The 26,621-nt window shown below is 40.7% G+C and overlaps 1 long non-coding RNA gene across 2 annotated transcripts in view; it reads left to right on the forward strand.

The window, feature by feature from the left end:
- The window catches only part of LOC122204825, a 53,810-nt gene extending 28,187 nt beyond the window's left edge, over positions 1-25,623 (forward strand). For both annotated transcript variants that reach the window (XR_006195792.1, XR_006195791.1), the window contains exon 4: positions 25,578-25,623. This is a non-coding gene — a long non-coding RNA (uncharacterized LOC122204825). The remainder of the gene's footprint in view (positions 1-25,577) is intronic.
- Positions 25,624-26,621: the final 998 nt, after the last annotated feature.

Below are 26,621 nucleotides of genomic sequence, written 5' to 3' on the forward strand. Positions count from 1 at the left end.
TGTGAATTCACCAGGTATATCAAGTACATTTATGTATTTTAGGGTGGCTTCCTGGAAAGGGGACCAGTCAAGTTCTACTTGTCCTATCTCAAGCAATCTGAGTAAGAATCAAGTCCATTATATTATGTGCCTGTTTTAAATTCACCCACTACTCTCACTGTTCCTTCCAACTGAAATATCTCCTTTCTACTAATCCGTAAAGTTGAGCCACCTATGAACTGTGTTGAAACCTGGGGTGGGGGTGGGGTGGGAAGCCCACGTTTTTAAAGCATGTCCCCAAATAAATTTGAAACCAAATCACTTTGAACAATTTTACTGCTGCAAATGTCATTGAATTCTCAATTACATTTGATTCATAGACCCTTCATTTCATTCATAGACCACTTCATTTAAAGTGATTTTTAATTTGGAAGACATAATATTATCTTAAAATTTATCTAGTTGTTTGTAATACAAAAAAAATTGTTTATAATACAAAAACTTCCAGTAGTGGTAAAAAACAAATCTCAAACCATCAATATGCCAAATATTTATCTTTCTTCTGAAATGAAATCATTGATTTCCAGATAAACCATTTAGGGCCAAGATAGGCCATTCGAATTGTAATTGTTTTTTCTTGCTAAACTTAGAAGAATGTATGCATTGTCCTGGTTTAATGAATAGATTATTATCAAATTGGGGTTGCAGATTGGTTTTGGGACTTTATTCTGAATCCAAATTATGACTAAGTTTTTCATTGAGGTAAAATTTACATAGGATGAAATGCACTCATGTTAAGTTTGTCATTCAATTAGTTTTGGTAACTGTGTTCTCCTGGTAACGACTCCAAGTGAGATATAGAACACGTCTATCATCCCAAAAAGTACTTTTGTATTCCTTTCCCCTCTTCCCAGGCAAATACTATTCTGATTTTTATTATGATAGATTAGTTTTACCAGTTATGGAACTTCATATAAAAGGATTCGTACAGTAGGTACATTTTATAACTGGGTTCTTTTGCTCAATATGTTTTTGAGAATTACCCATGTTGCTCATGTCAGTAGTTAATTCATTTTTGTTGATGAGTATATTCCATTGTAACCATATACATCAGTTCCCTTGTTGATGGACAGATGAATGGTTTACAGTTTGGCGCTATTGTGAATAGAGCAACAGACACTCTTATATGAGTCTTTTCATGGATGTATGTCTTAATTTTTTTGGAACTATATATTTTTTTCTTTTTTTATTTTAGAGAGAGAGTGTGTGAGTCTGTGCTCAGCACAGAGCCCAACACTGGGCTCGATCCCATAACCCATGGGTAGGATCATGATCGGAGGCAAAATCAAGAGTCAGACACTCAACCGACTGAGCCACGCAGGCTCCCCTGGAACTATATATTCTTTCATTACCTCGGACTTAAAAGTATATAAATATTTAAGCTTTTTAAAGACCATTTATTAAGCAAATATTCATCAAGTGGCCACTCTGAGACAGACTGTGTTCTAAGTGGTTAGGATACAAGAGTGAGCAAAATAGACAACATCTCCATTCCTGTGGAGGTCATTGTCTAGCAAGGACACTAAATATAAGCAAGATAAATAAAAAATATACATTGTAGCATATGTCAATAAGTGTTATAGAGTGAAATAAGGCAGAGAAGGGGCCTGGCATATAGGGGTATCCAGGTAGCCTGGGAAATCATCCTTGAGAGGAGGATGTTTGAGCAAAGACCTGGACCAGATGAGGGGCAGTTGTGTAGCTATTTGGGAGAAGAGTGTTCTCAGTTAAAGAAGAGCGAGGCAAAGCCCTTGGGGCAGGAATACACCTGGCTTGTTAATGTCACAGGTGAAGCAAGCCTTGTAGGGATCAGTCAGAGGTGATGGGCTGTGGACAGGGCTCATATGTAGGATATGTCAGCTATCAACCCACTGCCTCTCAGCTCTGGATTGACCCTTTTTGCCTCCTTTGTGAAATCAGATCTGGGTCCTAAAAATACATACATTTTTTTTTCTTGCCAGCTCACACTTAAAGCTTTGTCAATAAAGGACACGGAACAGGACTTGAATGTTGGTGACAAGGAAGTCTGGGGACGAGATATGTAGTTGCTGTCACCAGTCTGCAGCAAAGAGGAAGAAATATGAATTGGTAGCCAGGTTTTTTAAACGCTAATGTATTCAAGTGAGAGGACTGTCTTTTATGTTGAAGTTATGCCCTTCATACTTTCCTTGTGTCAACATGCTTCATCTTTTTTGAAACTATAGTAATAATAGATGTAGGGTTTTCTGAAATCTTTCTTTGATAAAATCGAAAAATCAGAAGCTCTATATCTGTATCCTCAGACATGAAGAATTATAAACCCTCCAAACCCCCCTCCCCAAATAGTGCACATTGCTGTTAGTGTAATGTCTTTTGGAGAATTGCGGTTTGATATGTGTTTATTCGTTTGGGACTTCACTAATCACTGAGTCCTTGCCCCTGAGGAGTTCATAGCCTCCTAAATTCTTCCTGTTCAGAAATTTCCACTTGTGTTAAATGTTGGAACAGAAGTGCAGATCTGGCGTGGGTTCTGGTCATATGATTTTGAGATCATTTAGTGGGGGGAGAAATGGCTTTTCTAATCATTTGACATTAAACAATTGTTACATTGGATTATATGGGGGGAGGGGCTAATGCTCCACTGATGCAAGTAAACAGAAATGTTAGGAAACAAGGGAATGATTCAGAAGATAAGGAACAATAGAACTCTCTGCCTCTTTTACAAAACTGTTATCCATCTGTTCATTTAATACCGTCCATTGCTTCCTTGAGAGACGTTCCTTGTAGAATTTAACGATAGGAAAAATTGTGTGCGTCTCAAACTGCTTTCTTGTATCAGATAACGTGAACCACCTAATTTATAATGTTTCTCTTTTAGCCTTGGCTGCCAAGAAGTTCAGCGTGCTAAATGTCACTCTCAATTGCATTAACCTATCTTTCTCAGTGGTCACTGATGTAAATCTCTTCCTTCTCTCTCTGGCTCTAATTTTCTTTGCAGATTTTGAAAAACCGTCCTTACATATATATGTTTGTGAGGTCTCAATTACTTGTGGAGAGTGGGAACGGTAAAAATAGTAAATACATCAACAAATAGAATGATCCGTATTGGTAGAAAAACTCAGAGCTTACTTAGAGAAGGCAAGACCACACATTTTGTTACTCCCATGTCAGCACTCGTACACCTTCCTGATCCCCATTAATTTATTTTGAGTAACTCCTTTTTTTTTACTTCATATCAGTGAACAAGTGGCCAGATTTGCTTAGAACAAATAGATGGTGGATTCATGGTACACTAGTTATTTGGTCATTTTATGTTCGGATAGAAGGTGCCCTGCAAGGCTTTATCCCAGCTTTGAACCTGATTTCAAAAGACCTGTTTTTCAATGGGAAGCGGCAGTTCAGATTTGTCAACTCTCAGCAACTCCTTTGTGACTAGCCGTTCTTGTGTGGGATCAGATTGTGTTATAATCCCTGGCATTGTTATTTAAATTATTCAGAACAGAGGGATTTTTCTGAATTTAGATGGAAGTTAACTTGATTACACTAAACTTTTTGTGTGTATGATGGAGGTTTAAACTGTAGATTTGCTGAAAATATTGTGCTAAAACTCAGGGGAGAAAGTGAGCGGGTTAAAATTTTGGCTGTATGATATTCAATGTTAAATGACTTGTGCAAGTTATTTAACTTCTCTGTGCTTCTGTTTCTTCATCTATAAAAGGGGCAAAATGGGAGTAGTTGCATGGAGAAAAATTATATATTGTAATGTAGGTAAAGTATTGTATATAAATTATATATACATAGTGTATATAAAGTATTGAGTGTAAATGATGTAGAGTGTTGTATGTAAAATACTTATAATGGTCCCAGGCAGAGTTATATATTATTAATATTTAAGAACTATAGAAATAGGGCTCCTGGGTGGCCCAGTCAGTTAAGCATCTGACTCTAGATTTTGTCTCAGGTCATGATCTCACAGTTGTGAGATTGAGCCCTGTGTGGGGTCTGTGCTGGGCATGGACCCTGCTTAGGATTCTCTCTCTCCCTCTCCCACATCCCTCCCCCTGCTTGCACTCTCTCTCTCTCTCTCTCTCTCTCAAAAAAAAAAAAAACTACAGAAATATAGTTATATATAATAAGAATTACAATTACAAACATTTTAAACACTTTCTAAATATGTACATACAATTTCACTTAAAGGACAGTAGGCGAGATTTAAAAAAATGTAAAAATCTTCTAACCACAAAAGATCCTTCTTTAAATTGTAATATACTTCAAGTTTTTGCAGTCACCAGAATTGGATCCACTCATTCTTATGTTCCCTGCTTGACCGGAGCAGTTATCGAACAGCAGATGTTCAATAAACGTTGACCTGGAATAATCTGCATTCTGACTAGCAGCTGTCCAAAGGCTATATTTATTTGAGTGCCAAGCATGCCCCAGGCACTGGGGATACAAAGATACATAAAACATAGATTCTGCATGCAAAGGAAGCACAACCTAGTTGGGGAGGCAGACATGTAAAGAGACAGCTGCATCCCTACTGAGGTTGTATGTATGTGACATGTGCAGGGGCCTAGGGGGCACCAAGTGGGCACTGACACCCCAGGGGAAGGGGTGGATGTCAGAGGTGGTTTTCCTGGTAGTGCGTCCTTGCATCTGCTCTGTGTTGGGGGTTCGGTACTAAAGCCAGCAAGTAAGGCAAGAAAAAACCTAACAGGTATTAGGGTCAAGGTACTGTTAAAAAAAATCTCATAATTGCCCATCTAAGTAAGTGTACATAAAGTAAATTCTGTACGCATCTGTACACATGTGAGTGGTCTCCGGCAATGAGACAAAGTCTGTAATAGTCAGTATACAAGCAATATTTTGCAGTATTTTAGTTTTAAAAAATTATTGTTATCTCGCAGAGGTTATAACAGTTAAATGTGCATATGATGAGATTCTGTTCCCATTGTACTGTGATTACATTTATGACACTAGTTTACAAATGTTCCATTAGAGAAATAAAGCAACATTGGAAGAAAAGATTTACATCTGTTCTTAAAATGGAATGCATGATGAAAGAGTTGTGAAGGTAAGTGACAATAAAATGTACTCACCAATGTATAGCCTATAGTATAAAAATGTGTCCTATTTTTAGGCTATAGACTTTCTGTCAAGCAGCCACGCAAACGTCTTTATCCCACTATGTCTGGAACGTTACGATTCTAAGAAGACATAAATATAGCAGGCACCAATCTAAACTGTGAAGACCAAAACACTGAGATGATATTTCATCAACAATCAAGGATATTTAAAGTGAATGTTTCTATAATGGATTTAGACATAAAAAGTTCTTCAAGGGTTGTTGTGGGGGAAAAAAAGAATTCATACGTGTGAACAAATTTAAAAAGCAGTTAGCCAACATTATCAGCAGTTATTTTCTTAGAGAAGAGGCCGAAAGTCTAAATCTTAATAAAGTCTGCTTCTTTTATAGGATCAATGTTATAATGTAGGACTATGTTTCTGAGTAAGGGCATGGTTCTCAATTCTTTATAAGAATGCTCCACCGGGGCACCTGGGTGGCGCAGTCGGTTAAGCGTCCGACTTCAGCCAGGTCACGATCTCGCGGTCCGTGGGTTCGAGCCCCGCGTCAGGCTCTGGGCTGATGGCTCGGAGCCTGGAGCCTGTTTCCGATTCTGTGTCTCCCTCTCTCTCTGCCCCTCCCCCGTTCATGCTCTGTCTCTCTCTGTCCCAAAAATAAATAAAAAACGTTGAAAAAAAAATTTAAAAAAAAAAAGAATGCTCCACCAAGATTATATAAATGTCTGTATGTTATGAAGACTTTTAAATAATTAAAAATCAATTAGGAAGGCATCGGAGTAGTTAATGATTTAAAATTTTATTTAAATTTATTTTGATACAGTAGCATAAGGTATTATTCAGTGATGTCATCTTCTTTCTCTGTAATTTAGTTTTTATTGCAGCAAATGACTAATTCAAAGAATTTTTATATTGAGAACATTTTTAAACACAGCACCGAGGAAGTAGATTATCTGAATTGTTCTAGATTCATTCATCACCTAGATTCAACAATTTTTTAATGTATGGAGCATTATGTATATAATCAATTACACCTCCTTGGAAGTATTGCATACATTTTAATTACACCTTTACTAAGGTATACATATAATAAAATTCACCTGTGTTAAGAGTGGAAGTCAATGGTTTTTAGCCATTTATAAGTTGTGCAGCTATTACCAGAATCCAGTTTTAAAACATTTTCCATAATTTCCCCCATATTCCTTTGTGCCATTTTCAGTGTATGCTAGGTCCTTTGCATTTCTATGTAGATTTTAGAATCAGCTTGTCAGTTTCCAAAAAAAAAAAAATCATGTTGGGATTTTGTTGACTCTGAAAATCAATTTGGGAAGATCGTTAACCTAACAACGGTATTATTTTCTCATTGCTGGTGTAGCAAATGACAAGCTTAGCAGCTTAAAACACTTACTTACAATCTTATAGTTCTGGAGGTAAGAAGTCCAGAATTGGTCTTAACTTGGCTAATGTCAAGGTGGTGGCAGATGTGGTTCCTTGGGCATCAGGCCCAGTTGTAGAATCCGGTGGCCGGGAGCGATGGTCACAAAGGACGTTGGAGAAGCTCACCATGTGGTAACAGGAAGGCGAATCAAAACCCTGGGGCATATAGGAACGGGGAGTGTTTGGAGATACAGGCAGGTACTCAGCTGTGGAGACACCTGGGCTTTTACTCCACACACTGCTGGACAGGGGGAGACCCCTCTGATGAGTAATGCAGAGGCTTAGAACTTATAGTAATAAGCATAATCGTGAAAGACGATTCATGAAAGAAGTTGTTTGAAATCAGAAAGCGTCACGAGGCAGTGTGTTCTTTGTGAGAAGGCTTGGATGGTGGAATCAGATAGCTGTGGTTTTATTTAAGAAGTATAGGGGCGCCTGGGTGGCGCAGTCGGTTAAGCGTCCGACTTCAGCCAGGTCACGATCTCGCGGTCCGTGAGTTCGAGCCCCGCGTCAGGCTCTGGGCTGATGGCTCGGAGCCTGGAGCCTGTTTCCGATTCTGTGTCTCCCTCTCTCTCTGCCCCTCCCCCGTTCATGCTCTGTCTCTCTCTGTCCCAAAAATAAATAAAAAATGTTGGGAAAAAAAAATTAAAAAAAAAAAAGTATATATTGAGAAAATAGCATATACACCAATAGCATTTATACCAAATAAACCACCTCTACCTTATTTTTTATTGTATTCCCACTTGTACCGAGAGCCTCACCTAACACCTGGAGGTTATGCAGAGTGAACTGGCATTTAATACAGAAAAGTCAACCTTTCCTTGAATTTCATTTTCCTTTCTTTGAACTTGACCACAATTTCACATTTCAGTTTTAAAAGCTTCTGAGTGTTAAATTTCAACATAGACAAATTAAATAGACCACAGAAAGCTGGCTCTTTTTCCTAATTCCAGATGAGTCCTTAAACTCTCTGTTTTAGTCTCTATGATGTGAGAGAGACTTACTCTATTTTTTTTTAATGGAAAAATCATAAATTTTTTTCTATTGTAGTCTATGATGTGGAACTTGGGGCTTCAAGTACCCATTTGTCTCAGCAGTCAAGTTAACCCAAATTACATTCAGAAGAGAATCTTTAATGGGAGGAGGGATGGGCTTCTATTAGGTACAAATTCTTGGAAACAACTCCGTTCTTTTATGAGGATTTTAATTCTACCCTAGGAATGCTGAGGGGTAAAGCATATGATGTAGTTCTCAAACTGCAAAACAGTCTGACTGGACTCCATGCACTTGCCCAGTACCCCAAGTCACTACTTCCAATGTCCATCAAAGCCCTAGTTCACAGACAATATTTATTGCCTGCTCTAAGGATAATTAATGCAACTATCTCTCTAGATGAGTAATTCTAAAACCTTCTGCAGTCATGAACTGCTTCGAAGATTTGCCAAAAACTGTAAGATTCCAACTCCAGACAAAATTCTCTTAACTTCCACATACACTATTTTTCAATTAGTACAATTTATTATACTAGAAATTGATTTCCTTCACCTACAATAGAAAAATGTTGTCCAGAAAGAATGATATCTTCCATTCCCATTTTTCATAGAAATATAATTGAATACTTGTTTTTTTTTTTAAGTCCAAAGATGCAAACAAAATTAAGAGTAAGATTTAATTCTAAAGGTTTATTTCAGGATCAAGGAGGTTGTCCTTGGTCTGTGTGAGAACTTGGAAATGGTGTAATGTTCTTGAATATATATGAGTTTGACCCAGATGCTTTCTAACGTTGTACATTAATAGCTGAAAATTTTTAGAAATCTATATGGGGGCGCCTGGGTGGCTCGGTCAGTTCAGTGTGTGACTCTTGATTTCAGCTCAGGTCATGATCTCACAGTTCGTGGGTTTGAACCCTGTATCGGGCTCTGTACAGACAGTGTGGAGCCTGCTTGGGATTCTCTCTCTCCCTCCCTCTCTCTCTCTCTCTCTCTCTGCCCCCCCCAAAATAGGTAAAAAACTCAAAACAAACAAACAAAAAAAGAAATATGTATGGTATCAGTAGCTCCCTTTGCCACATAAGGATAGGCTTCTATCTGGGTGCTTGAATTCTCTCAAGATTTTTCCAGTTGAATGCACATTACATGACTTTCTTTGTCCTTAGTCACTGAGGTCAGCTTTGTCTTCGTCTGTGATGCTGGCAGGCCTATCCGAGGACCCAGAGGTGGGGTGTCCGCTGGACCAGCCAAGAGGGTCCTTGGCTTCACACAGGATGAAAATGAAATGTAAGCCAGCAGGTGGTGAAAGTAGGGTTTAGTGAATATATATATGTGTGTATATATATGGGGAGGGTGGGGGGAGACAGAGACAGAGAGACAGAGAGGGAGAGACAGACTGTCGGGGAGATTTGGAAAGGAAAAGAGCATGAGTCTTGCCTTTGTTTGGGGTCTGGGGGTTCTTATTAAGGACGATGGTCTGGTATATGTGTCTCCTCAGGCATCGAGGAACCAGTTAGAATTAAAGACAAGGACTCAGGTTTTATTCCTTGAAACCAGGGTGTTGGTGCTGAGATGGCTCACTCCAGAGGTCTGGAATCCACAGATGATGGTTTCTTCCAGTCATTCTCACCTGGTCCTTCCTTACATGTTATTTATTCTAGAGAATCATTGATTGTCCCTTACAAGGAAGACATAAGCGATTTGCATTACAAAGCACTTATAAAAGTGGGTTGGGGGCTCATGTCCTAGCAAGAAGAGAAGCCAGAAGAGAAGGAAAGGAAAAACAACCCAGCTTTTTCCTCCCACGGGGTTCCTCTGGTTTCCCCGTCTCCTCCACACTATTGATGCTATCTATCTCATCGAGGAAAGAATGCCTTCCAAATCTGCGTTGCAAAATTGGAAGCAAATAATCTGAGCAGAAGTATTTTTCTGCCATGTTTGATTGTGTCTTCAGATTTCTGCCTACACCAAACTCTCTAAGGCTTTCCCCCTCTCTCCTCTGTTTACAGAAGCACTTCCTCTAGCTTTCAAAGTTAACTTAGTATTCTATGTCCAATCTTCCAGAATAGAAAAAAAAAAAAAAAAGCTTTGTCAAAACAGTTTTTGTTTTGTTTTTACCAGCATCCATAATGGTGACTAAAGCTTTAAATGGAAAGATTTTACTCTTGCCTATGGCCACAGCTATTGCCAAGAAAATCAAATCATGAATGAATGAATACCTTCCTGTCAGATTATACGGACAAGGCTTTCCTTTTCTCTCTTAGGAAGCTGAAATTTCCCCCTGGTGTTTCAATCCACTCTTTAAAGACTTACCGTTAAGAAAGCCTGTGAACTTCTGTTCAGTAGAAAACATTTCTACTTTGCTCTCCTTTCTTAACAAAGCCATTTGAAAATGAGCTGAACGAAGGCCCTGGCTCTGACGAGATGGAAGACGTACTTTAAGTAGAAGGTGACAGAACTTCTGTCGAGTCCGTTGGCAGAGTCTCCGAGCGAAACGCTTGCGGATGAGGACAGCAGTGAGTCATGATGACATACGGAGCCTCTTTGTTCATCAAAGCCGCAAACCAGATGTGTCACCAAGCCCTGCAAGGGCCCCGTCTGTGCCCAGAATATCAAAATTATCCTCATGGGGAAGTTTTCTCGGCAAGGAAACTTGTCACCATTTCGAAGACAGTGAGGGCCTTTGAAGTTTCAAAACAGGGCTCAGGAAAGAGGAGTTCTTCTTTGAAGTACAGGCCTGCACCCAGCAGCTAAAAGTCAGTGTGGGATGCGGTGAGAAGAGCCGGGGTTTCATCCAGTTGCACGCTGAAAGAAGAAGGATGAGTAGCTGCCAGTTCTCGTATGATGTGCTTAGAAGTATGAGAACCTGGGGGTAGATTATGTCGCTTGAATAAGACCCTGCTTCAGATTTCTTCCTTTGTTGCAAGTGACTTTTTGCTCAGCTTTACCGTTTCCAAGGCGCTTGCGTTAACCAAGGCTCCTCCGGGTGTGCTGGGGACATGCTACGCAACTTTGTTCAAAGCTTCAAAATAGGGTTTTGTGTTTGAAAACCTTTCAAGCTTTAGTTGAGCCCCCACCTTTTTTCTGAAAACAAAACAAAGCAGAAAAGCCTCGCTATCTGGCTTCCTTCAGCGTTGTTGGCTTCGGCAAATTTATTTGTGAAAGCCAAGTCGTATGTGTTCAGTAGGAAATCATGAGACATCATTGCACACTCCGAGATGCTGAGCCTATCTAGTCGTATACCACGAGATCTCACATGGATTTAGAATGAGCCAATATCTGGGGCACTTGGGTGGCTCGGTCGGTTAAGCGTCCAACTTCGGCTCAGGTCACGATCTCACGGTCTGCGAGTTCGAGCCCCGCCCGCGTCTGGCTCTGCGCTGACAGCTCAGAGCCTGGAGCCTGCTTCAGATTCTGTGTCTCATTCTCTCTCTGCCCCTCCCCCATTTGTGCTCTGTCTCTCAAAAACAAATGTTAAAAAAAAATTTAGAATGAGCAAATATCTGGACTTGTAAATTGCCATTAAAATGTATGGGTTTTTTTCACAAAAACTGTTGTGAAATAGGGATACGCTGAAGTAAAAGCGTGTGTGTGCGCGCGTGCGTGTGTTAATTCATAGAACTTCTAGAAGCCATCTGTCTTAGAGGCTATGTTCTTCGAGGCAAGAACCTCAGGCTGAATTTTAAAAAATCTACCTCCGGGGGCGCCTGGGTGGCTCAGTCGGTTGAGCGTCCCACTTCAGCCCAGGTCATGATCTCGCGGTCCGTGAGTTCCAGCCCCGCGTCGGGCTCTGTGCTGACAGCTCAGAGCCCGGAGCCTGTTTCGGATTCTGTGTCTCCCTCTCTCTCTGACCCTCCCCTGTTCATGCTCTGTCTCTCTCTGCCTCAAAAATAAACATTAAAAAAAATTAAAAAAAAAATCTACCTCCAGATTAAGTCAGATCAGCAGCAAGCTATGCTTTTAACCCGCTTTAAAATGGCTCTTCATAGAATTGCTTCTACTGAATGATGACGCCTCCAATTTGGAGTGAGGGTCACACAGCCTCCTGAAGCTTGTTGCCATGTTAACTATATGGATATTACGAAAGATGTTTTCATCACATTACACAGTTCTCTCTCTCTCTCTGTGATAGCCACTGGGAAAGTTTATTGTTCTTATAGATACTGTGAAACACAGAACGAATCATGTTTCCCTCCACAGTGGTTTCAAGATTTAGAACCATGTTTGTGGTCCACCAAAAATATTGAGTCAATATTTTTGAAATCTTGATGGTGCTAAGTCAGTTCAAGCTGCTATTTTAAAGCTGTCAGCTGTTTTCTGGTTCATTTTTGAGAAGGGCTATTTTCTATGCTAAGAAAAATATTTTCATTTCTCTTTTGTTAAGCTAAAGCCAAAATCTTACTTCAGAATGGAGAACTTTGGACAATATGGGAACTAGATGTCTCCAAATAGTAATGTGAAACTGACCTTCTTGAGGGTATTCATATCTGTGCAGATTTTTGTGCTTGTGTCCAAGAGCTGACACTGAGCAGGGAGGGAAACGTGATTTTCTTCCCTATTATTGGGCCCAAGTTAAAGTTGGGGTCCTTGACATTCAGTAGGGAAGTCAGAGTCAAAAATTCCTTTGTAGGAGGTAAGCTGGGACTTGCCAGGAGACCAGGTCTGGGGTAAGGGACTAACTGCACTGGGTTTGGCCTATGGATTCTAGAGGTAGTGACCGTTTTAATATCTAATTAATTCACCTTGTCTGTATAGAAATTCCCTTCTGATATTTCCTTTGCTTTTAGTACAGTCTCACATATTCTGGAAATTGACCTCGGGTATGGAATTACCCAGTGTTTGGAGGGAAGGCATATGGGGAAAATAGCAGAGTTCAGGATGAGGCTGGCTCTGAGATGGCCGGAAGTGACCTGCTAAAGTCAGATGGCAGGCTGAGGAGGTCACCACCACATGACCACCAAGACAAATTGTGGCATATGGAGGCTTTCTGCAGGGCTCTAGATCCACTCAGTGAATGGAGCCTAGAGAAAGCTTGGACTGTCTTTGGTCACATGGAGTGGGTATTTGGACTCTTGCTTTGGGTATTGTAGGGAACAAGAATAGACGAGGGCTGAAATCACTGGGACTTGTAGCATACAAGAGTGTATCACTTCGTGGTGTGCACTCAGTTTATATCATCAACCCTAGTTCCATGTTACCCTTGTGGGTTTTTTTCGTTACTCATTCCTATAAATGTATGTATGTCCTTAATTCTTCTGTGGTGTGAATCTATGTTGTACTGAGTCTAGCAAATAATACCAGTAGGGGCAGATGGTGTTGGCTAGAACTCATGGTCAGAGAGGGAACAGATGCATTACTTCCCTGTGCAGAGGCACCTTGGGACGGGCAGTTCTAGAATCTCCAGGGAAGAGAGAACAACACTTATTGCTCCCCTTTGTATGAGTGAGCTCGCAAATGCCCTTGTCAGTGGCGGGGACTCCTCGTTGCCAGGCAGAGCTTAGGCACCTGCTTTTGCAACAACACTGGGAATACACCTGCAAATCACCTGGAGACCTTGAGACCAGTGGGAAGTTTGAGGCCTTGCTGCAAGGAGAAGTTGGATTTGTATTTAAGTTTCCCATTGGGAGAGAGAGTAGGGCTAGTTCTAGCCAGTTCACCATCCAGTAATCCAGGATTAGGACCTGAATTTTTAAATACTAATCCTCCTTGTTACTTTACAACATCTTTGGAAATTATCTTAAGTCCTTTTTGGAAGAAAGCAGGATATGAAAATTAATTAAAAATAAAATAACAACATAGTCATACTGACAATCTCCTCCTCACCCCCTACCTACCCCGCCGCCGCCAAAAAAAAAAAAACAAAACAAACCATGAATCATGCTACCAAAAGAATATTGTCCTTCAAAGTAGTGCTCTTTAGAGAATGCGGACAACAGTGTCTCCATAATTCAGTACATGTTTGGACTTCTCTTTTGGAAACCACCTTCAAAGCCATTTATCAAACACAGGACAAAATCATTATTTTATGCCAACTGGACATTCTCTCTCAGTCTGCTAATCTTTATTCCTGCTTCCCTTCTTCCTTATCTTTTTCCTGTTGAATGTACTCCCTGCTTCCTCTGTCTCTTCCTTATTTTCTACACAAGCAGCAGTAACATCTTGAGAGGCCATGCTGGGTCTGGCACTGGCTTAGAAGGGGAGGTGCTGAGAAAGGGGGCTGTGAGAAGGGACAAGCTGGGAGTCAAGGAACTGATTTGGAACCCAGAGAGGAGGTTGCTTGGGGAGAAGTAATTTGTATGCAGTCTGCAAAGGGATATTTTACAGCTGGGGCCTATACACGTGAATCATGGTGGGTTGAAATCACTATAAGTCAAATAGCTATGAGTTTAGGAAAATCTATATGGGGTGTCATATAAATGCCTTGTGTAGTCATTATTAGCTCTTTGTTTTAAGGGAAATAGCAAGTTATTTGGGGCCCAATAGAACTTTATTACAAAGACTTCTTGGGTGCTAAAATGTTCCTAGTTATGTATATCTGAATAGTTATGTAGGGTTTTTTTTTGTTGTTGTTGTTTTAATTTGCCTCATAGTATCAGAAAAACATTCCCCCAAAGCCAATTATGCAGTAATGGAAAGCCATGGAAGAGACCGCCAGCAGAGGGCGCCTGGATTAGAACTATGTGCCTGAGCACATCACATAGTCTCAACTTCTGTAGAAATTAGACTGTGTGGGAGTCCGGGTGATGTGCTTTAGGGTGGTAGCTAGGGAAAAGATGAAAAAAGCAGTCAGATTCTTGATTTATTTAGAAGACAGAGCCAACAGTATTTAAATGAATGTGGGAAATGAGAGAAAGAGAAGTCAAGGATGGCTTGAGAAATTGGAATAGTGGGATGCCATTTACTGAACAGAGAGGCTACAGGAGGAAGAGATTTGAAGGGTATAAAAATACTGTTTGGGATATATTAAGTTTGAAGTTTACATTAAACATCAAACCAAAGATGTCCAATGTACAAGTCTTAGGTTTTAGGGGAGAAGTAACAGGTAGAGGTAGAACTTAGGAATCATTGAGGAAGTGGTGTAGCATAATCTAGGATAGTGCGTAAGAGCAGGCAAGTTGCAGCCAGAATGCCTGGGTTCAAGTCGTGGCTCCATCCCCTATTAGCTGTGACTCTGGGCAAATGATTTCATTTCTCTGTGCCTCAGTTTTGCTTTTAAGATGGGAGTAATAATATGAACTATCTTATAGTGCCATTGTGAGGGTTGCTTAGTGTATGTAATACACGTAGAATGGGGCACAGAGTAGGAGTGTCAGTTATTAGTCCTGCTATAATCATATGACTACAGTTGATATTTAAAGCCATGGTATTCAATAAGCTCACCTGAGTCTAGCCAGAGAAGATGTTGAAAGACTGCGACATGAGACACTACAATCTTTAGATAGAAAGAAGAGGAAAAGGGATCAGTGGAACAGCCTAAAGAGTGAATAGGATGAGAAGGAAGAGAGGATGATGTTCCCAGAAGTCAAGTGAACATTTGCTAGAAGGAAGCAGACATAAATGTATCAAGTGCATTGTGAAGTTTAATAAGATGAAGCCGGAGAACAACCTGCTGAGTTTGGCAACATGGAGACCCAAGGGGACGTCGCGGGAGCTATTCCTATGGGAAGTTACCGCGCCATAAAGAGCTTACGTGCAAAGGAGAATGTTATAGAATTGTATCTGTATGCTCTAGGACTACACACATTTTTGCAAGATGCCCCCACTATGACAGCTCCTTAGAGGCTAAAATTTTCTGAGGGAACAGCAAGTTCATAATTCCCATCTCACGCTCACTTAAAGGCACACACTTACTGAGTGGAAATGCGGGTGACTTTGGAGGCACTATTTTAGATGTTATTTTCCTCATTTTATTTTTTTCCTAAGGCCACAGAATTAAATGTGCACAAGTTAAATGATGTGGTACCACTATCATCACAAGCTGAGGCAACGTTAGGCATCAGCAACCGCTCAGGCTGGTTTCCTCACGTGGAAGTTACAGAGTGACAGGTACCTTCCGTTCCACGGCTTCTCCTGCAGTACATTTGTCATGTGCCCTGCTTTCTTCATGGTGGTAAATCGTGAGAATGTCTCCATGTTTTAAACATTTTCAGGAACATCATTTTAATTTTTTTTTTAACATTTTTATTTTTGAGACAGAGAGAGACAAAGCATGAACGGGGGAGGGTCAGAGAGAGGAAGACACAGAATCCGAAACAGGCTCCAGGCTCTGAGCTGTCAGCACAGAGCCCAACGCGGGGCTGGAACTCACGGACCGCGAGATCATGACCTGAGCTGAAGTCGGCCGCTTAACCGACTGAGCCACCCAGGCGCCCCAGGAACATCATTTTAAATAACTATTTAATAATTCAGCCTATGCCCATGCCACAATTCATTTCTTCTTTTGCGCATTGATGGTGTTTCCGTTTTTTTAATCGTTGCAAACACCACCAAAGTAATCTGTCATACATTAATCTTTGCCTTTGCTCCGATATTATCTTGTGGGGGTGGTGGTTCTCAAAAGTGGGACAAAATGTGAATGTTTTAAAGACTCTTGATATGCTGTTAAATAGCTTTCCAGAAGTATTATACTGTTATAAGATATGCCAAGAGATAGAGTGCCCATCTCACCACCCCAGTATTGAACATACTTGAGTAAGTCATTGCTGTTTTTGTTTGATTTTTATTTTTTAACGTTTGTTCATTTTTGAGAGACAGAGAGAGACAGAGCATGAGTGCGGGAAAGGCAGAGAGAGAAGGAGACACAGCCCCCAAAGCAGGCTCCAGGATCCGAACTGCCGGGACAGAGCCCAATGCGGGGCTCAAACCCACGAACCGCGAGATCATGACCTGAGCCGAAGTCGGGCACTTAACCGACTGAGCCACCCAGGCGCCCCAACATTGCTGTTTTGATTAGTGAAAAAGGTATCTCACTGCTGTTTTAATTTTCCATCCAAAGGTTAATGCTTAGTAAGCATTGCATTTTTTCTCCTGAGACATTTATGCTTCTGTTCTTTTGCACCCCTCTGGTTTTTGGTGTCCATGATTATACGTTATCTTAGTTTAAGTATGGCATCTCTTTGTTGTGACTGGTAGCTTTTAAGACTAGCACTACATCGACCCCCTACACTTGCCTTAGTCTGCTGAAAAAGCAGTGGAGAAGAAAGTTGGCATAAGAAAGCCTACAGAAATACAGTTCTAAGGTTAGTAGAAGGCTCAGTGTTGCCTACCGTCAGTTTTAACCCCCTAGAGATTTGGTCTCTGCAGAAACTTTCTGGGGCTGTACAGGGATGGGGGATAGGAGGTGGCAAAAAATTGAGAATCAGCCTCCCACCAGTCCTTATTGAGCAAAAGCAAAATATACAAGTGATATATGTTATAGTTTATAAGATATACAAGAAAATATATAGCATAGTATAGAATAGTATGTAGGAAGATAAACACATTCAAAAGATATACAAAAAGCCAAACCATAGATTGGAAAATTGAGCCCAGTAATTCAAATAAAAAGCAAATAGCAAACGACATTAAATAACATCTGAAAAATGACACCCTTGAAATCCTATTTTGAGCTGTGCTTCACTGAACGAAAAGGATAGTTCACGGAGGCAGCTGATATATGATTCCTGCTGGAGCTCTCCCAGTTCCATTAGATATACAGAAAGATTGATGAAAATAATTGCACTGTAAGAGAAACTGGTTAAACAGTTGTGACTTAGAACATGAAATGATTAAAATTACCTAATATAAGAATTAGAGCAATAAGGATTTCATCTCCTGCTTTAAGAACCACTGGAACATTTAATAGGAATATCATGTTTCCATTCGGCAATTGTCTCTACTTCTTCAAGATATTGGGATTTGCCAATCTAAACATTTTATCATTCCTAGTCCTGACTCATTCAAAAGACTGTGAACTTCAGATATTATAAATAGTGTGTCCAGATTGGAATTATATATAGATGCAATAAATGCTTTCCTGGGTTGTGTAAAAGTCAGTTTTACAAATTTAATAGAGTTTTTTTTTTTAACATGGTCACAGACTAGGAAATCTATATTGTAAGCATCAATTAAAATGAAAATTATACTGTAGTGTTTTGTAAAGCAAAGAACTACTTTATAAGCAAAGAATCCTCACCTCATTTATTGGCAAACAGTGAACTTCCTCAAGTTGCTTCATATTTTGGGGGCTTGGTGCCCTCATCTGTAAAGTAATGTGTCTTTACATCATTTAAGTTTTTTTTTAAGGTTTATTTATTATTGAGAGACAGAGAGAGACAGAGCATGAGCATGGGAGGGGCAGAGAGACAGGGAGACACAGAATCCCAAGCAGGCTCCAGGCTCTGAGCTGTCAGCACAGAGCCCCACACGGGGCTCGAACTCACAAACCACGAGATCATGACCTGAGCCAAAGTCGGACGCTTAACCAACTGAGCCACCCAGTGCCCCATACATCATTTTGGATGTATTTCTGAGGCTGCTCCCACTCTAGATCTCCATGATAAGTGGCACATAGAAGCAGAAATTGGCCTTGTTAGAGCTCTACTCTGTAAAGTGTGCTACTTATTCTAGAAAAAGTCTGGGATGGTCAATGCACCTAATTTAGCTATTCAACTATAATCGTCTTTTTTACTTAGGACTTTATGTCAACAACGTGTATTAGTTTAGAATAGCTGCACTAAAACTGTGAAATTTCTTTTTAAGGGATTTAATGTATATGAACAATATTCTTTAAGAGGTTTTTTTCCTCTATCACATACTACAAAATGCCTAATATTATTGCTACCTGATGATACTGGAGGATGGGTAGTTTCTCATTCTGTGTACAGATATCTTGTATATATCCTGAGGCTATCTACAGGTTCTGTGTTTTCATTATTCTGAACGCTATTCTATGGTTTGAAAAGGAGACAATGAGAAAGTTCTCCTCTCTCCATATTTTTGAATTTGAAAGTTTGTTGTTGTGGAATCTATATTCGCCAGACTCTTGGTTGGAAGTGACTAAACTACAACTCAAATGCTTACATATATGTGTGTGTGTGCACGCACATAAAGTTGACATATGGAAATTATGGAAAGGACAGGGTTGGGGCTGGCCATATAGGATGATGGAAATTCTTTCAGGACTCTGTCTCTCAATTCTCATTCTTTCTACATGTCAATTGTATCTTTCAGGTGGCAAGGGAGGATATGGTCACTTGTGTCTCTAGGGACATATTCTCATGGCTCTTGGCAAGAAAAGAAAAAAGAACCCAAGAAGAACAGGATTGGACTGACTTAAAGGACACAGCTGTTCCTGACCCATCACCGTGGCCAGCTGCATGGGGTGTACTGAATCGCTTAGCCAGGATAGCGAATGGGCACCCCCCCCCTTAATAAGGAAGAACAATTCTTCAGTGGAAGGGGAGCTATGTTATTACTGGAAGGAGGGCAAGGATCTGGGTAGACAAAAACAATGGTTTTTCACATGACAGACATGGTTTCACATGGCTGATGATGAAGAGATTTTTTGTATAGAGAACTTTACAATTTATAAAACACTTTCATAGATACCGTGTCTGTTGGTTCTCACAGAAATCCCATGAAATTTGGTTCTTGTCTCCATTTCATAGGCAAGAAAACAAGCTCAGAACCCTGCAGCCAGCACGTGGTGTTGGGACGATTATGCACTTAATTAAGATTTAAGATAATTTAAAAGGATTCTTCGAAACTTCAAGTGGGATTTTCACATTGTCACCCTGTAGACAAATGGGCTCCATTGTGTTTTAATATTTCTGAAAAATGTTTGTATAATAGAACAGTATTTCTTTTAAAGTTCATTCCTAAGTAGGTGCAAATGACTTGAAAGATCTACTCATAACCTTCCTTTCATTTCCTTTGCCAAAATTTCCTATTTTTCCTTCTACATTCCCCCAATGTCTTGATCTTCCCTGCTCACCGACAAAACCTAACGGGACTGAGGAGCATGCGTTAACCAGCCCAATTTTTTCTTCTATATCACTCAATGCCTCTATGAGCATATAATGTGACTGTCTCTGTTTAGAGTGATTCAGTCTTGGTGGCACCAGTTCTATGTGTGAGCTCGTTACTTTGGATTCTTGTGATGTTTCCTTAAACATACCGTTTGTTTGCAGGCTTAAGGCATATCTGGAAGAATAGAGATGAGAAAGACTTGTATTTAGATAAATTATGATTCTAACATGGGTTACCACTTGCTAATGTCCAAGATTAGAGGTGCCAGGAAAGCAGACTCACTCCGAGTGATACGGAGCAGGACATTTATTCTGGGTACAGAACCTGCTACTTCCATGCCTGGTGGTCCTGACCTCTGTCTCGCTGTCATCTTTTTTTTTTTTTTAATGTGTATTTATTTTTGAGAGAGAGAGGAGAGACAGAGACAGAACATGAGCAGGGGAGGGGCAGAGAGAGACGGAGACACAGAATCCAAAGCAGGCTCCAGGCTCCGAGCTGTCAGCACAGAGCCTGACGCGGGGCCCAAACCCACGAGCGTGAGATCATGACCTGAGCTCAAGTCGGACGCTTAACTGACTGAGCCACCCAGGTGCCCCTCTCGCTGTCATCCTTTCCATGTGTCTGTGGAAATCCTGGATGACCTCCATACCTACATCAGTGATTCATTCTACACCTTTAGTTTTTTTCCACGTTTTCCTTCACTCTCTCTGAGCCACTTGCTCTGCAGACATTACGCTCACCAGCCCGAGTTTTGAAATCTCAGAACTGTTTTTCTTTCTGCCCATTACCTCTTATTCTTTCTCCTCAGTTACTCAGGTATTCCACCAGGTCCTCATCCCACTGAGATTCTCATGCTTCGTCCTACTCCGTCTTCTCTTTTCCTCACACACTCATATTCTCACTTCTTTTCTCACACAGCTTAGAGTTTAGAGACCACCAACATAACTACTCCCTTATAAGCCTTGTTAAGTCCCACACCCCTCTCTTCCTTTCTCATCGTTGCCTTGAAATATCCCCACTCAGTTTAAACCCAAGTATCTGTTTACCCTGTGCCCTCCCCCAAGCCAGACCCTGGAGAGAGAGATCGCAGGATAGAAGCCACAGTCGTTTTGTAACCTCGTCTCAGAAGTTCCATCGTTGTTTGCTGTATTCTATTAAGTGCAAATCAGTAAGTCCAGTCTATTGTTAAGGGGAAGAAACTGCATAAGGGCATGATACCAGGAGGCAAGGCTCTCTGGAGCATCAGAGACTGCCTACCACATCCAAGTTGCCAGTGACCCATATCTTACCAATGCCAATGGGCAATTTTCTGCTCTCGGCCCTCTCATGGGCATTGGTACAGTTGATTACCTCTCCTGTGAAACATTGAGTGTCTAGGTTTCTGAGACAGCATATTGGTTTGATTTCCTCATTTAGGACTTATTCTCTATCGACCTCTAAATATTAGAATGCTGAAGGTTCTGTCCTTGGCCGCCTTATTTTGATATCTACATTCTTAGGTGATCTCATCCTACCCCATAGCTTTTAATAGCATTGAGGTGCTGACAAGTCTCAAATCTGTGGCTCTCCAGTACCTTTCTTATTAGCTCCAGAATCATATATCCAATTGCTTACTCTACATCTATTTCCACTTAGATGTCTGATAAGCATCTCAAACTTCACATATCTAAAGAAAAACTATTGATTTCTCCCTACTCTCCCCTCCTCCCCCATCTCCTACCTCAGTATCTCCCACTGCTCAAGTAAACACCCTTGATTTCTGGGGTGCTTGACCTTGATGACAGTTGTTACAACTGTCAGGGAATGGGAGTGCTATTCAAGTGTTAGAGATTTGTGGAGCATGAGCTTTGGAAAGACAAAGAACATCACTATAATAATAGCAACTGTTTGTAATAACACTACTGGGTACCTGGCATTATTCTTTTGATTCAGTCCTCCCAACAATTATAAAAATAGGTATTGTGGCGCCTGGGTAGCTTAGTTGGTTGAGCGTCCAAATCTTGATTTCAGCTCAAGTCATGGTCGCAGGGTCATGGGATTGAGCTCTGTGTCAAGCTCCTCACTAAGTTTGGAGGCTGCTTAAGATTCTCTCTCTCTCTCTCTCTCTCTCTCTCTCTCTCTCTCTCTCTCTCCCTGTACTCCTCTCCCCCTCTCATGCTTTCTCTCTCTAAAAAAAAAATACAGGCATTATTATCCTTGTTTTGTAGGAAAGTGAGTCTCAGAGGGTTTCAGGTTGTATTTGATTAAGGTGTCGTTGTTGGTAGCAGTTAGGATTAAGTTCAACTGCGAGTGACAGGAAGCCAGTAGTGGCTAAAACATGTAAGCTTTGTTTTTCCTCCCACAGGCCACATGGGGCTGGTACCGTGACTTCATATCCATCAGACTGTGGCTCATGTTGTTTTCTATCCACCTCACAAGGTTTCCATCTGATGATGGAACTAAGGTCATTGCTCTAGTTTCAGCCTTCATGTCCACCTACCGACCAACAAAAAGAAAAATAGAGAGGGGGGAGAAATCCCTTCTCTTAAGGCCACTTCTTGAAAATTACACTACTTGTCTTAGACCACCAGGCTGTTATAGCAACTTAACCATAAACTGGGTGGCTTATAAACAACAGAAGTTTATTTCTCACAGCTTTGAGGGCTGGGAAGAATAAGGCCAAGGTGCCAGCAAATGTGATGTCTGGTGAGAGCCCTCTTCCTGGTTTATAGACAGCTGTGTCCTTACATGGCAGAAGAGGCAAAGGGCGGTCTCTAGGGTCTCTTTTATAAGAGCACCACTCCCATTCAAGAGGGCTTCACCTTCAGGAACGAATCACCTCCCAAAGACCTCCTCCTCCTCATCCACATAGGGGGTTGGAATTTTAACATGTGAATTTTGTGGTTCCATCTGTATTCGATCGATAGCACTAATTCCATTTGCAACCATTGACTGGAACTTCATTTCAAGGGCTTACCCAGCTGCAAGGAAGACCGAAAACACAGTCGCCACGATAGGGCTGCAAGCCCAAGGCTATGTGGTTCTTGAGATCACAATCTTTCTGTCAATCCCCACTTTGCCTCCTGAGTACCTTAGCAGCTGAGGGTTCCAAAGACAGCTTTACTGTTATATCCTGTGGCAGCCCGTGTGCCTCTTTAACTCAGCCTCTGTCATATATACTACAGGTGACATCTTAGTTATTTCCTCAGCTTCTTGCTTCCTCAGCATTTTGAATACTTCTCTATTTTTTTTTTAAAGTAAGCTCTACGCCCAATGTGGGGCTTCAACTTACAACCCCAAGATCGAGTCACATGCTCTACCAACTAAGCCAGCCAGGCACCCCTTGAATACTTTTATAACCTCACCCCAAATGTTATAATGACTTGTTTTTGGTTTTCTTGAATCAAACACTGGCTAATTGGTAATGTTTATTACATGAATAACTCACTTAACAAACAACATAGTTTTATGTGTCTCTAGCACATTGTCTGGCCTTTTACAGATATCCAAAAAAACCCATGTTTATTGAATGGATGGATGGATGGATGGATGGAAAATCAACACTTTCCTAATTCAACACTTTTTTCTGATTTTAGAGAAGCAGTCTGCATTCTCAGCTAATCCCTTTGCTTTCAGGGTTGGAAGAAGAGAGAGAAAAGAGAACAACAACAACAACAACAACAAACAGGAAAAGGGAAAAGGAGATGAGGTGTATTTATACAAGTTCTCCGGTCTCCTACTTCCTTCTCTCACTTTAGTATTGATGCCACAATTGTGAATTTTGCTTTTCAAATGGACCTTGATAATACTTTCTGAGAAATGACTTGAGTATGCCACGTTCAAGACCAATGACCAATGTATTAATGCTTCAGGATTTAGGAATATTCAGGGAAGTTGCAACTAACTTTGTTCAGTGAGAGCATACACACTTTCTCTTTGTAACATCTTCATTGAAAACCCACATAAATTTTTATATTGCAAAGCCCTAAAGATGAAATAATTTTTTTAAAATTTCCTATGAGGTAGTACTGGTAAATTTACAGTTATTTCAACCCCATGAAGAAGTAGACATCATCACATTCCTCATGAAAAGCTCCAGCAAGAGCCATTGGCATGGTTTGAATATAAACATCTAGCAGCTAAATGACTTTATCAAGCTACAATCCCTGTGCTCAGCGATTTAGAGGAAATCAGCAGCTTACCCAAAGTTTTTTTTTTCTTTTTGCTGAGCAATTGGGGGCCAAAAATAAAACACTATTACATCAAACTGCAGACAAACAAAAATCTGAATACATTCGCTATCTTCTCAGGGCATTTCTGTACCTAATGAGCACAGCTGAGCCCAAAGGCGTCAAGATGTTTCTTGCCATTAGGCAATGGGGTGGAGGATTATCCAATAATTCCTGGCGGGCATTGTCGGTTCTTCTGGGTAAAGTAGGAAGAAGGTCAAAAGAGGATGCAAATGTTTTTTAATCAATGGAAGAGAGAAGTGATACATTCCTCTGACCTTTTCGATTGCTGGGAAGATATATTATCTGCATTAATTAGCATGTTGAAGAATTCCTTCTGGATTGCCAAGTGCCTTCCTGTGAGTAGTGGGGAATATGTTTGTAACATGATGTACAGCAATCTGTCATAAAGAGCCAATTTTTTGGACTTTGTCTCTGAGTACACATGAAATGTGAAATAGCTTTGCCAGTTATGTTGCGTTAGTCTTTCTAATTGGAGGAAAAGGTTAACATTTGTGTAACAACATTGGTGCACAGGGCTTAGGTTTTGAAATGCCAGTTTGCTTAGGATACTGGGTGTTGTTAAAAGGAAATGCTTTGGGAGGTAGTATAAATCATTATCATCTCTAGCATAGTTATCACTTGTTGAACGCTAAACAAATTATTTCATTTAATTCTTGGAGGGAAGTATGGATGGCATCATCACCATTTTTTGTTTTTGTTTTGTTTTGTTTGTTTTAGAGAGAGAGTGTGTGAGCAGAGGAGAGGAGCAGAGGGGGGGAGAGAGAGAGAGAGAGAGAGAGAGAGAGAATCTTTTTTTTTTTTTAATTTTTTTTTAACGTTTATTTATTTTTGAGACAGAGAGAGACAGAGCATGAACGGGGGAGGATCAGAGAGAGGAAGACACAGAATCTGAAACAGGCTCCAGGCTCTGAGCTGTCAGCACAGAGCCCGACGCGGGGCTTGAACTCACGGACCGCGAGATCATGACCTGAGCCGAAGTCGGCCGCTTAACCGACTGAGCCACCCAGGCGCCCCGAGAGAGAGAGAATCTTAAACAGTATCCACACTCAGCATGGAGCCACCCTCGATCCCATGATCCTGAGACCATGACCTGAGCTGAAATTAAGAATCAGACACTCAACTGACTGAGCCCCCCAGGTGTCCCAGTATCATCACCATTTAACAAATAATGAAAATGAAGGATTGGAGAGATTGGGTAATGTGCCTCTAAATCACAAAAGATGGTTAAGTCAGGATTTGAACCTAGGTTAGTCTGACTCCCAGAGCCAATATACTATACCACACTTGAGTACTCCCTCAGCTTTTGTCCTTCTAACTGGGTGCTATTGTGAGGGTTACTTAGCTTTTCTCTGCCTCACTTTCCTTGTCTGTAGAAGGGAACAAGAATAATTTTGTGTTATTGGCATTATGAGGATTGAATTATATAGTGGATATAAGGGGTGCCTGGTGGCTGAGTCAGTTAAGTGGCTGTCTTCGGCTCAGGTTATGACCTCACAGTTCATGAGTTCGAGCCCCGCCTTGGGCTCTGTGCTGACAGCTCAGAGCCTGGAGCTTGCTTCAGATTCCGTGTCTCCCTCTCTCTCTGCCCCTCCCCCACTCACGCTCTGTCTCTCTCTCTCAAAAATAAACATTAAAAAAATAATACATAGTAGATATAAAACTTTCAGCAAAATGCCTTATTACACATACCATGCTATTATTATTCTCTTAAATTGTCACATTCAGGGGTTGGGAAGAATATAATTATCACCCCTCTTCTCATTTGGTGAGGAGGAGGAATAACTGAGTAAATGTTATTTATTGCCAACAGAGCTCACATTCACGGTCCTAGAATGCCAGAACTTGGAAGACTCCACGTTAAGCCTTCTTTGTAATCACTGCTGAGGAGACTGAGACCCAAGGAGCCAAGTCATGTTTGGGGTCCGAGACTGGGAGAACCATGACCTCGGTGAAACCATTTTGCAAAGCCACTGGTGAGCCTCTCCATGTGAGCAGAATGAATTCTTAGCTACCCTTCTGTTTGTATTTCTTTGTTTGAATTTGCCATCATATGAACAATTAGTTATCAGTCAAAATATGCTATGTCTAACATCTTTCTTTCCATTTCTAAATGTAAAAAATGAAACTTCTCCTTTCTGAAAGCCTAAAAATCCGTAACCGGTGAAAACTTAACACTTTTTTTCTGAAGTACATTAAAAGAAGCATAGTACAGAATACTTTTAAAAACCAATTTGAGAGAGCAAACCCAGAGTAACCACAACATTATTTTGATATATATTATTTAAAGCTATGTGTTTTATAAAGGTATTCACTTTTACCTTGCAAGTCCTATAAATAAGTATTAAAAACAAAAATTCTCCAGGCACCTGGGTGGCTTAGCCAGTTAAGCGTCCGACTTCGGCTCAGGTCATGATCTCGCAGTTCACGAGTCTGAGCCCCACGTTGGGCTCTGTGCTGACAGCCCAGAGCCTGGAACCTGCTTCAGATTCTCTGTATCTCTCTCTCTGCCCCTTCCTTGCTCGCACTCTCTCTCTCTCTCTCTCTCAAAAAAAAAATTTTTTTTTAATTCAAATTATATTTGAATTAAAAAAAGCAAGAATTCGCAGTTAAAATGGGCAAGAAACACATGTCCTCATTACATTTGATTTCTAAACATTGGTCACAAGATGGAAAGGGCCTGAGATTTGAGTCAATTATGTTCTCAACACTATAAAACATTCTCATTTTATCACCACCAAGCCCAGGAGGTGAATATAATGCCCATTTTGAAATGAGACAATGAAGTCTCAGAGAGGTTTAGTAATTAATTTACTGAACATTATAGAGCTACAAGGGGCAAAGCTGAAATTAGAAG

Source organism: Panthera leo, chromosome D4 (genome assembly GCF_018350215.1).
Source record: "Panthera leo isolate Ple1 chromosome D4, P.leo_Ple1_pat1.1, whole genome shotgun sequence".
NCBI lineage: Eukaryota > Metazoa > Chordata > Mammalia > Carnivora > Felidae > Panthera > Panthera leo.